This window comes from Barbus barbus (genome assembly GCF_936440315.1).
Source record: "Barbus barbus genome assembly, chromosome: 38".
Taxonomy (NCBI): Eukaryota; Metazoa; Chordata; class Actinopteri; order Cypriniformes; family Cyprinidae; genus Barbus; species Barbus barbus.
This window is the reverse complement of record NC_136716.1, coordinates 10,544,198-10,555,872: the sequence shown is the minus strand read 5'-3', so window position 1 is coordinate 10,555,872 and position 11,675 is coordinate 10,544,198.

Below are 11,675 nucleotides of genomic sequence, written 5' to 3'. Positions count from 1 at the left end.
ATGCATTCTCTTACAAACACACATTTACTTGTATATACGGTTTACGGGGGCTTGTTTTGTATACTGTACAAACTGTATTTTATATCCTCTAACACTAACCCTACCCCTCAAAGAAAATACTGGCATTTTCTGAATTTTAAAAAACACATTTATTGTTTTTTAAGACATTTCATTCACAATGGTAAAGCTTGGTAAACCGTGTATATGTTGTAATACCCATGCCATTATACACATTTTTTGTCCTCATAAACCGTGTATTAAAGTGCGCACACACATTTTATTTAGAAGGTTTATGAGGGAATGTGTGTGTGTGTGTGTGTGTCCATCACTCTACATTCTCTAAAATGTAAAGGTCATAGAGCATCAGATACACAAAGGTCCAGATTGCGGCTCAGCTTTGCTTTGGGAATTAATGCTCTGGAAGACGCACCAGTCTGCAAAGAGACAATGGGCTCTGCACTCAAGAAAGTGTATTTTTCCCACTTTCTCCAACAGGTCAGTCACAACACTTCTGGATTTACACTCTGTGCTATAGCCAGTCAGTTTTTTCCAAAAGCACTCTCTTCTGTCTAGGAAAGTGTATGCCTCGTCACCTGTGCCAAATGCATTCTCCATCTGCACAACAGAGGATTATTGGAACCTTTGTGTACCTTTCTCCCTTTTTCTGTAAAAAAGAACGGGGTTAAATTATGAATTTGGAGATGGGAAAACACTAGAATTTTGTGGTGACACTGGTGCTTTTGACAAGATATAGCTCACCCACCCCCAATTTTTTTTTTTACCTACAGCTTGTTGGAAGTGTTTTTTATTTTATTTTATTTTATTATTATTTTTTTAATACTGTATACTTTATGGAAAAAATATGAAAAAAGTACACTGTTTACACTATTTATACCATATACTGTAATGTTCAGTCCAAAAGTGATGATAAACTTGATCAAAGAAAACACAGTTTATTAACACAAAAGAAGCTACAAAACAGTGCACAAACAATACTGGACAGAGAACAACAAGAAAAGAAGGGCTTAAATACACATAAACTAAAGAAATAAAGCAATTAAACAGACAGAAATTACGTCAAATGATGAGACAAGGAAGATAGAACCAAAAACAACACTATTTTGATTGCATATAGATGTAAATCACAAATGGGCATTTGGTTAAATTTTATTTTGTGAATGACAGAGTGATGCATGGGTGTTCATGGATCAAACCACATTGGAGAACACAAATGGAATGGATTGCCAATAATTTCTTTTTTCTTTATTTATTTGGAATCAAAGGTATTAGATCATTCCAGTCAAATTAAACCTCTGCTTTCAGGTCAAAATGTACTTTTGTGCAGGCATTTTGGAATCTCAGTTTGGCCTAATTAGTGTCTTTATTTGCTCAGCTGTCTGCATTTATATGTCTGTGTTGGCTCCCCTAAAGTTTAACTAAACATTTGTGCCACCCTTTCAACTGAGGTGCTTTTCAGTGTTTGACTGTATTAAATAAACATTTAGGAACACTGCTCAAGGTGAGACTGAGGAGAAAAAGATCAAGAGCCAAATATATTGCACACCAGTATAGTCAATCTTTAGTGTTCAGTATTAAGCCCCTCAGTTTTCATATGGCAACACATACTAGCATATATTTGTGTTAGTGGCGTGATGTTTTTCCAGTCAAACATTCAGGATGATGAAGACCCAGATTACAGAAATCAGTCTGAGATCTAACCCACTGGAATAATTATGTTTGGACTTTTCTTTTTTTTTAATATACGAGAGAGCTTCATTCATCCCCTCAGTGCTCAAACCTTATTGTGATGGACAGATGTTAAATTAGACTGTCATCAGCAGTTTAACCCATTAAGAAAACAAGTGGCAGGCCCAAGTGACACAAATTAATGGAAGTGTTTCCGCAATCTTTCATCTGCACAAACTTTTGTTTGAGCGCCCTGTAAGCCTTAATGACTTTTCTATCCTGTAATAAAAAATATAATTTTAATGCATTTGTCAGTGGATTTTTAGCAATACAGCATATCTTACTTGTTTTGGCACAGACAAGCAGACGATTGGATCAAGAGTACATTTTGTACTGGCCCATATTTCAGTCATAGGTGAAAATACTGCACAAGCGGTCAGCAGAGACAGTTAGCTTTTCACAGCTGCTATTAACATGCATCTCAGTTGCATCTCCTGTGACCACTTGGTTGAATTTCATTGATGGGAGGTCTCTGATGTTGATATATCATTTACTAAGTCAGTATGTTACTGCACTTTGATAGTAAAGTGCAAACAAGCACCAAAAATCACTGCACTTTTTCATGCCAAATACTGTATACTTTCATTTTGAATATCAGCTCAACAAATGTGATGATCAGACTGGAATGCATGAAGAAATTTTGGTCGTGCAGCTAACTCAGCTTCAAATGTGCTTCACATTATCTGTATGTTGTGAATACTGCAAAGTTTTTGTAACTTGCTGTTGTGACTTTTATCTCAACAAATGGTCCATAACTAAAGTGTTACTGTATAAAATACCAACCCGATCTTATGAAAGTGCGTAAATAGTACGCCAAATAAAAACGAAAACCCGTGCTATTGATACGCAAACAATGGACTTCGGCGTGTATATGCTACGTGATGGGTAGGATTGTGGCGTAGATTCGTATCATATGCACGCGAAAACGCGTATTATATGCACGCCAAACATGTGCGTATCATATGCCAAAATCCATTTTTGCATATCAATACCAGGAGTTTTCATTTTTATTTGGTGTACTATTTATACGCATTTTCACGAGCTTTGAGCAATAGCTGCTGAAAATTCAGCTTTGCCATCATAAATTACACTTTTTAAAACATATTTAAAAATGTAAATATGAAATAATTATTTTAATTTGTTATAATGTTTCACAACATTACTGTTGTATCAAATAAATGCAGCCTTGATGAGCAAAAGAGTCTTCACATATTTTTTTTAAACTTTTGAACAGTATTGTAGATGTTTTAATTGGCCTGTTACAGAATGTACACCTGATTAACTTTAAATAAAATATGATTTAAAATGGTTTAAAATGTTGTATTTGCACTTGTGTGAGGATGGATGGAGAGGAGGAGAAGGACATAAATGAAGGCAGTGGGTTTTTTTTCAGTACTGTGGACAAAGACCTCCATTCTGCAGCACTCAGCTGCTTGCACTGTGAGAACTGAGAATGAGCCAAGACTCCATCACACACTCACACACACACACACACACACACACACACACACACACACATACAAATGCAATCACATCCAAACCCAAGATGCAGTGTGTGAAACGTGCCTTTGTACTGCAACAAAGACTAACAAGCCAAAAAGATGATTCAGTATTAAACAATGTTAAAAAGGAATCTTAAGGCTACTTTGAGAAACGTTTTCACACAGCATTGCTGCATATTTTTAGAGGAAACAAAATCGCTTCTGTGACTATAGATGATATTGTGCAACATAGCTTATTAGTTTACATGACAGGATCAGTGAAATATCAAACTCAATACTGTGTCCCGCCATGCTAAATCAGCCAAAATTTCAACCGTGATTGTGTCAAAAAAAGTTATTTCTTGTATTTTTTTTCCCCTCCGAAAATACATGAGCAGCTCAGCCATAACATAACAACCTTCAGGCAATTGATAGCTGTCAGGATGTGTCAGGGACAAGAGCCTCCTGCTGGGTTTGGCTCGCTCCACCAGTGTCCAGCATGACTCTGGAATGGCATGCAGCCAGCAGGATAAAGATGAAAGTTCAGCACGCCCATCCACGGTGTGGGATGCCTCATGTGATGCAGTCAATGAGCTCATTGTCATGTTAATGATGTGTTCACAGGGATTGTGTAAAACAGCTGCGATGCAACACGCATGATATCAGTTTTTTCAAGGACACAGCTTGTTGTTTTCATGCACATATTTGTTCATTTTAACAATAGATCCCAAAGAAATATGAACATCTCAGAAAAGCAAGTTTTAATGAAACTGAGATGACCTCTATGTTCTTTTCCTTCAGTCACATCGATTACTGAAACATGTATATGGGAGGCGGTGCAATGAAAGATGTTTCTGAGGATGGCATATGAAAACTAAGCCCTCTGGGACATAGAAGAGTAAATCATCACCTTATGCATGTTATGTCACAGCGGTGAACCATGCTGCCATACAGACAAATGAACAAAATACTAAATATAATAAGGACTAAAAGTAGAAAGAATCTCAGATGCTGAATGATTAACTATTAACTAGTTTCTTATTAGCATGCATGTTACTGAAAGCTGAGAAAGAAAAATGACCAGTTACAACAGACATTTATGATGTTATATAAAATTTCTATTTGAAATAAATTCTGTTCTTTTGAGTTTTCTGTGCATCAAAAATGTTTTCAACATTGATAATAATAAATGGTTTTTCCTCTTTCAAGCAAAAAGTGATTACTTGACTGATCCCTAGGAGAGAGGAAATTTCAGAATATATTTTAAGAATACAATAGATATAAAAACAGTATTATGGTGTAACTTCTTGGTGTACAGGTTTGACAATGCTTGGAGGTCCAAAATGTCCTCATTGATTTAGTAAAAACGAATAGAGAGCAGGACATCGCTAGTTAAAAGGATTAACTGGAAAATCATGTTTCTATTTAAATCTAGTGTTTTGCACAGATTTCTGTGAGGGTTATGTTTAGGAGTATAGGGGTCAGGTTAGGCAATATAAAATTAACAGCTTTTCCCTCAAAAACAGTGTGTCAAAGGCATGCTCCAAATTATTTAGTATTTCGAGGAGTCACGTGACGTGCTCATGAACCTAGTCACACTTGAGTAGAGCTCCGTACATTTGGCCTCTTTTTGCTGATTGTTTTTTCGTTTTGTTTTAAGTTTTATTCATTGGTTGTGCTTTACCTGATGGCATGCAGTCGTAAACATCAGGAGTTGTCTCCATCGGCTACTCCGATTAAGAAGAAATCCAAGTCAACGAACTCAAGCGATATGATGGACAGGATGGCGAACACTGTTACACACTTTGAGGACATTCTGAGAACCGAGTTGATGGCGATGCGGAACGAGTTTGCTTCTCATAGGTCAGTTGTTCAGTCGCTATGCTCTATAAACTGGATCTTCTTACAGGGGAGATGAGAGAACAAACGAAAGTTGTCGCAGATCACGATAGGCGAGTTGCCACGCTCGAGCAACAGGTTGTGGACTTACAGGATCGCAATAGGCGCAGCAATCTGCGTCTGGTTGGATTGCCTGAAGGTTCTGAAAAGGACGACCCTATGGGCTTTTTGAAAAGATTGCTACCGATGTGACTCCCGTCTCTGGCGGGCAAAGAGATTGAAGTGGAGCGAGCGCATCGAGTGTACACAAGGCTATCCTTAGATCGCACTAAACCACGGGTTTTCATCATTAAACTGCTGCGGTACACGGACAGGGAGCTCATTCTGCGGGCCGCCAGACTTCATGCCTCGGTGAAAACTTCTGACGGAGCAACGCTGTCTTTCTTACCTAAAATGCTATATTCCCCAGAAGATGCAAGAGTTTTTCTCAGATCCCTTTCAACTCTCAGTGAGCTTCAGCTGGACATTTGCTGTCTAATCGGAGAAGAGATGCTCTAAATGTCAGGGTTCTGTCACTTCGGTCTAGTTTATTCATGGTTTTGTGACGGAGCCCTGACACTCCCTTCTTGTCTTGTTTTCTGGTGAGCGCGTGGCTTCGGTTTAGCTCGAGCTGTGCGCTCTCTCGTCTGCGTGCTCTGTTTCATGTTGGGGCATAGTGTTCGGATCCTGGCACTCCTGTCTTGTTCAGGTTCAGTTCTGGTTTGTGTTGGGGTTCGGACACTCACACTCCAGGTTTGTTCTTGCTGTGGGAGCGTGCGATTTCGAGTTCGGGCCATGCGCTCCTCTGTCCTCTCTCTGTGTGTGTGTGTGTGCATGTTTATGTGGTTTATGAGGACACAAATTTGTATAATGACATGGGTATGACAGAGGTATAACAATATGAAGGTGGTTTATGAGGACACTGCCTATGTCCCCGTAATTCAAAAGGCTTAAAAAACATACTAAATGGTGTTTTTTTGAAAATCTAAAAATGCACAAAGTCTCCTGTGAGGGCTAACTTTAGGTGTAGGGTTGGTGTAGGGCAATAGCACACACAGTTTGTTCAGTATAAAAACCATTACGCCTATGGAGAGTCCAACATGTGTGTGTGTGTGTGTGTGTTTTGTTCGGCACGCGGTTTGGTTTCGGCCGCATATAAATTCTGTAATGTCGCATATCCTAGATAGATCTGGACCAAAAGATTCACACTCTCAAGCTTTGTGTTCTGACAAATTTCGACAATGTGTAACCTCATCCTCGTTGGTGGATAGTTGGCATTTATTAAACCCTTCTGCTAAGTCTTTCACTTTCTTTTCTGCTACTCATAAATCCTATTCGCGAATTGACTATTTTCATTTCTACTACTTTATCTTCAGCTGTTCGTGATGCCGATATCTGTTCCTTATCTTTGTCGGATCATGATGGAAATTTGTGCAGATTATCTTTGATCCCTCTGCCATCTCGTGGCACTAGATGGCGATTTAACCCTAAATTGTTACAGGATGAAAACTTTTGCAGTGAATTCAGAAATAAATTTGCTAAATTTATTGAAATTAACCAAGGTTCAGTGGATGATCCTCGAACACTTTGGAATGCAGTTAAAGGGTTTATAAGGAATAACTCCATTTCATATGCCTCTTTGCTTCTGAAAAACCAACACAAAAAGATAATTGAACTGGAATCACAGCTCCAGAATCTGACTAGAGATAATCAGCGTTGTTTCTCAGACAATACACTCAGTAAAATCATGGCAGTTAGGTCCGAACTCAGTTCATTACTGAGATCCAGAGCAGAATTCCTGATCCAAAGATCCAGGCAGAATTATTATTTTCAAGGGAGTAGACCAAGCCGCCTTTTAGCCCTAAGATTACGCAACAGGGAAAAGTTTGCTAATATTTCAGCAGTGAAATCCCAATCTGGACTCATTATGAATCAGAATCAGAATCAGAATCAGAATGAGCTTTATTGGCCAAGTATGTTTACACATACAAGGAATTTGTTATAGTGACAGAAGCTCCACAGTGCAACAGAAGGACAGTAACAGGACAGGACACAGGTAATGAAACAAAATAACAGGAAATAGCCAATAACCAATGTACAAAGCAGCAAAAAAAAGTAAAAAATACACAATATATAATATATAATATAGGCGACTATGTATGTACAGGTCAAGTATGTGCAAATTAGAAATGAGAAAATAAAATAAAATAAGTGAGTGTGGTGAATGGATAATGTATTAGTTGTGTGTTCTACGTTTATTTATTGAGTGTTCATGAGATGAACACCCAAAAGACATTAATGTTGCCTTTCACTCTTTTTACTCTAACCTCAATACTTCTGACGCTGATGGTGAACCTGACTCTTTTGCATCTTTTCTGTCCAACCTTGATTTACCTAGGCTGTCAGATTCAGATTCAGAATACCAGGCTGAACCGATCACTCTTCAGGAGCTGGAGTCAGCAATTCGATCTATGAACAAGGGGAAATCCCCAGGCATAGATGGCATTCCAATCGAATTGTATACTACTTTTTGGTCGGATTTAGGCCCCCTCATGTTAGATATGATACATTTTTCAGTTACTCAAGGCTCGTTTCATCCATCTATTAATATAGCTGTTATTTCTCTCTTGTTAAAAAAAGATAAAGATCCGACTTCCTGTTCTAGTTACCGGCCACTTTCTTTGATAGGGACTGATGTTAAATTATATGCTAAAGTCCTATCTCGTCGTCTAGAGAAATTTATGAATAGGCTAGTTCATCATGATTCAACAGGATTCATTAAATCTTGCTTGGCTTCGTATAATTTACGCAGGTTATATCATATTATTAATTCAAATAATAGTTTGTCCTCCCCTTGCGCAGGATTATCTCTAGATGTGATGAAAGCTTTCGATCAGCTAGAATGGAACTATTTATGGGCAGTTCTACAGCATCTGGGTCTGGGATCAAGTTTCATAAATATGATAAAAGTTCTGTATGCCAATCCAGCAGCCACTGTTCTCACAGGTGCTGTTCACTCTAACCCACTCTTTATACATCGAGGTACTCGTCAGGGTTGCCCGCTGTCTCCTCTGTTATTTGGCCTATCCTTGGAACCCTTAGCTCAAGCGGTCCGACAATCTGAAACTATTTCTCCCAAAAATATATGGAATACTCATCATCATATTTCTTTGTTTGTTGATGATATCTTATTATTTTTGGAGAAGCCGTCATTCTATTCCTCATGTGTTGAGTTTATTTGACCATTTTGGATCTCTCTCAGGGTTTAAAATTAATTTGAGTAAGTCATGTTTACTTCCCCTCAATTCTAAAATTGATTCCATGTCCCATTCTATATCTATTCCATTGGTTCAAAACTTTAAGTACTTGGGGATAGATGTTTTTCCTTCCCTGCAGGAAATCGTCTAAAAAAACTATAATGGTATTCTAGCCAAAGTATCCTCAGATTTGGAAAATTGGTCTCGTCTTCCTACTTCTTTTCAGGCTTGTATATCGGTGATTAAAAGGAATGTTCTCCCATGTATTCATTTCTTTTCTTCCATGATTCCTCTCGCTCCACCGGTTGGCTACTGGAATAAACTAGATGCATGTGTTTCACGGTATATATGGGATGGGAAATGTCCTCATATTAAACTGACTACCTTACAGTGATGTAGATTACATGGAGGTCTTTCTTTCCCTAATTTTAGACTGTATGCTCAAACCTTTTCCCTCCTTCCTTTAGCAGTTTGGTTTGATCCTGACGCTTTTGTGTCTTGCAGAGCAATTGAGGAATCTATCATTTATCCGTATAAATTGAAGCATCTTGTTTTTTTGGGAGTTCCACTTAGGCAGTGTAAATTTCGGTTTGGTCCCACTTGAACCCATCTCCTCTCCACATGGAGGGATGTTGAAAGACGTTCACAACTAGTTACAAAATGGCATAGGCATTCGCCTATTTTCCACAATAATAACCTTTTGTCAGGCAGTACTCCATTTCATTGTCCGCAATGCACTCATAATAAAGTAAACACTCTGGGAGATATCTATGATGATAGTGGTTTAATATCCTTCCAGAATCTTAAAACTCAATATAATCTGCCAGGCACCTCCTTTTTTATGTATTTACGCATTAGATCGGCCCTACGGGCGTATGGGGTGCCTTGGAACTCTCAACTGCCTGTTCACCCTTTGTGCAAACTAATCCTTCCTTCTGAGGAATCTCACTCCTCTGCTTCAGTCATCTATCTCTTTCTTCTTGAGCATTCATACAAACCTTTATCTATTACTACTGTTTGGGCTAAGGATCTTAATGAAGATTTTATTTTCCGATCAGGTATGGGGTATGTTTAAATTGTCTTCTAAAAACCCTAATCACCAAGTGATTAATTGGAAATTGCTGAATAGGGTTTACTTGACTCCAATGAAACGTTTTTATATGAATCTGGCGTCTTCTCCTAAGTGTAATCTCTGTTCCCAAGGAGTTTTAGGCACGTTTTTGCTTTTTTTGGGGAGTGCCCCTCTCTCTCACCTTTTTGGTCTCAGCTCTCACAGGACCTGTTATATTTGTTGGGTACTGAGATATGTTTGACTCGGCACCATTTTTTCATGAATGACTTTTGGGACTTCACCTTGTCCGTCCAACAAAGATATTTCCTGTTAGCTGCTCTCACAGCAGCAAAAAAAAATGCTGGTCAACCGCTGGAATCCTCCTCACAGATGAACCTGGACTGTGTATTTGTTGGACATTAATCTCAATGGAACTCTCTACTTCTCGTATACATAGATCTAATGTGAAAACTGTAAATTGATGGTCTTCTTTTCTAAAATCTTTGTAAAAATTATTTTATTGTTATTAGTTTATCTATTAATATTAATTAATATGTGTTTATTATTATTATTTATGTTATTTATTTTTAAGTCAACCAAGGGGTGGGTTTTAAATTTGTACAGTTGATTTTTGTTTTGTACTACTGTTCCACAAAATAAAACTCGATAAACAGTTGTTAACAAAAATTATTTAGTATTTCAGTGATAAGATTCGAGTCTCTCTGGAATAAAAAAGGCTGGACGTGCTGAGATCCAAATCAATTGTGTTCATCCACATTAAAGTGAGAAACTAGGAAAGGCAAACTCCCAAACGTCTTTCTTCAGTTCATATGTTGGATGTATTAATGGAAAGCTTGTACAAACTGTCTTGTTAATTAAGATGTTATGATCCGGTTTCAATGTCTGTTCCATCAATAAAGAAGAGCCTTTTCAAACGCGGTAATTTGAAGACATAAACAAATCAAACAGTAAAGCATGGTGTTAGTCTATGGCTTAAGTCATGCTGACAGGATCAGTTGAACGACAGGGTGTCTATCCAGTTCTAAGAGCTGCCAACGGCACCTGAGCCATATTAGTCAATGCCAGAATCCAAGTCGTGTAACACTCATGTTACTGTATAGGAATGTTCGTCTGACTGGCGGGAGACAGTGAAGGCGGGTTCCTGATATGGTCAAAACAAGTGGTGAACATATATCAAATATAGAAATCTTGTGATGGTTTAGTGTAAGTAAGGAATATGCTCTTGTGTGGTTTGAATAATGAAAGGACTTTGTTTTTAATCATTTAACATAATTTTAACCATGTTCCACTGAGGAAATAAATTATGTCAGATGAATGCTATTTATGTCATTCTGACAGTTACATTTTAGTTTTACATAATGTGTTCTCTGCAGACTGCAGTTCTCCAACAACCATTTTGAATTCAACTGAATAATTTTAATATCCTGTTGAGTTTCACTGAAAAAAGTATATCCCTTAACATTTCAGTTTTGAGTTATAAGATCTATATAAATCTATATAGCTCATTGCATATGTTGTAAACAAATACGCTTTGAAGTATACTGTTGCTTTAATGAACTTCTCAAGACATATATAGAACAAATCTCAAGACATACTGTATGCAACCAAATTGAAAGTCACAATTTCCAAAGACAGATCTCTCCTTCCACCTACTGGCCAAGTGTTTCACCAGCAGCACATGAGTATGTTGAGTCATACAGCCTATAGATAGAGACAGAGCATATAAATATATTACTTAAACTTGTAACATTCTATGTTTATGTAAGATACTCACTGGCAGATTTAAGTTAAAAATAATAGATTGAACAACAAAGCAATATTTATGCAGAATATATGGTTTGTATGCTCTGACACTTCTCATCAAGGTCACAATACGAGAAAGCTGATGCAAGAGAACCTGACCCCCTTGAGACTGAAGCTTATAGTTCACATAGACTGTATTGTGTAATTCAGTAGTAAAATATAGAAATATTATAGAAATATTATTTTACTTATGTTACTAACATTACCAAGAGAATGTAGAATCATGAAAGTAATCAATACATTGAATAATGTGTTAAATTAGTCTAAAACTGAATATATGCATATAGACTGTGAGTTTACATGGGCAGAGATGGAAAGTTCCAGAACAAAAAAGCCAGGTGAGGACACAAAGACATTGAAATCGCCTCCAGCCAATGGGAGGCCAGATATTTTAAATAGGGCCGTTTCAGCAATATTCCACCATCGGATAGCAGACGG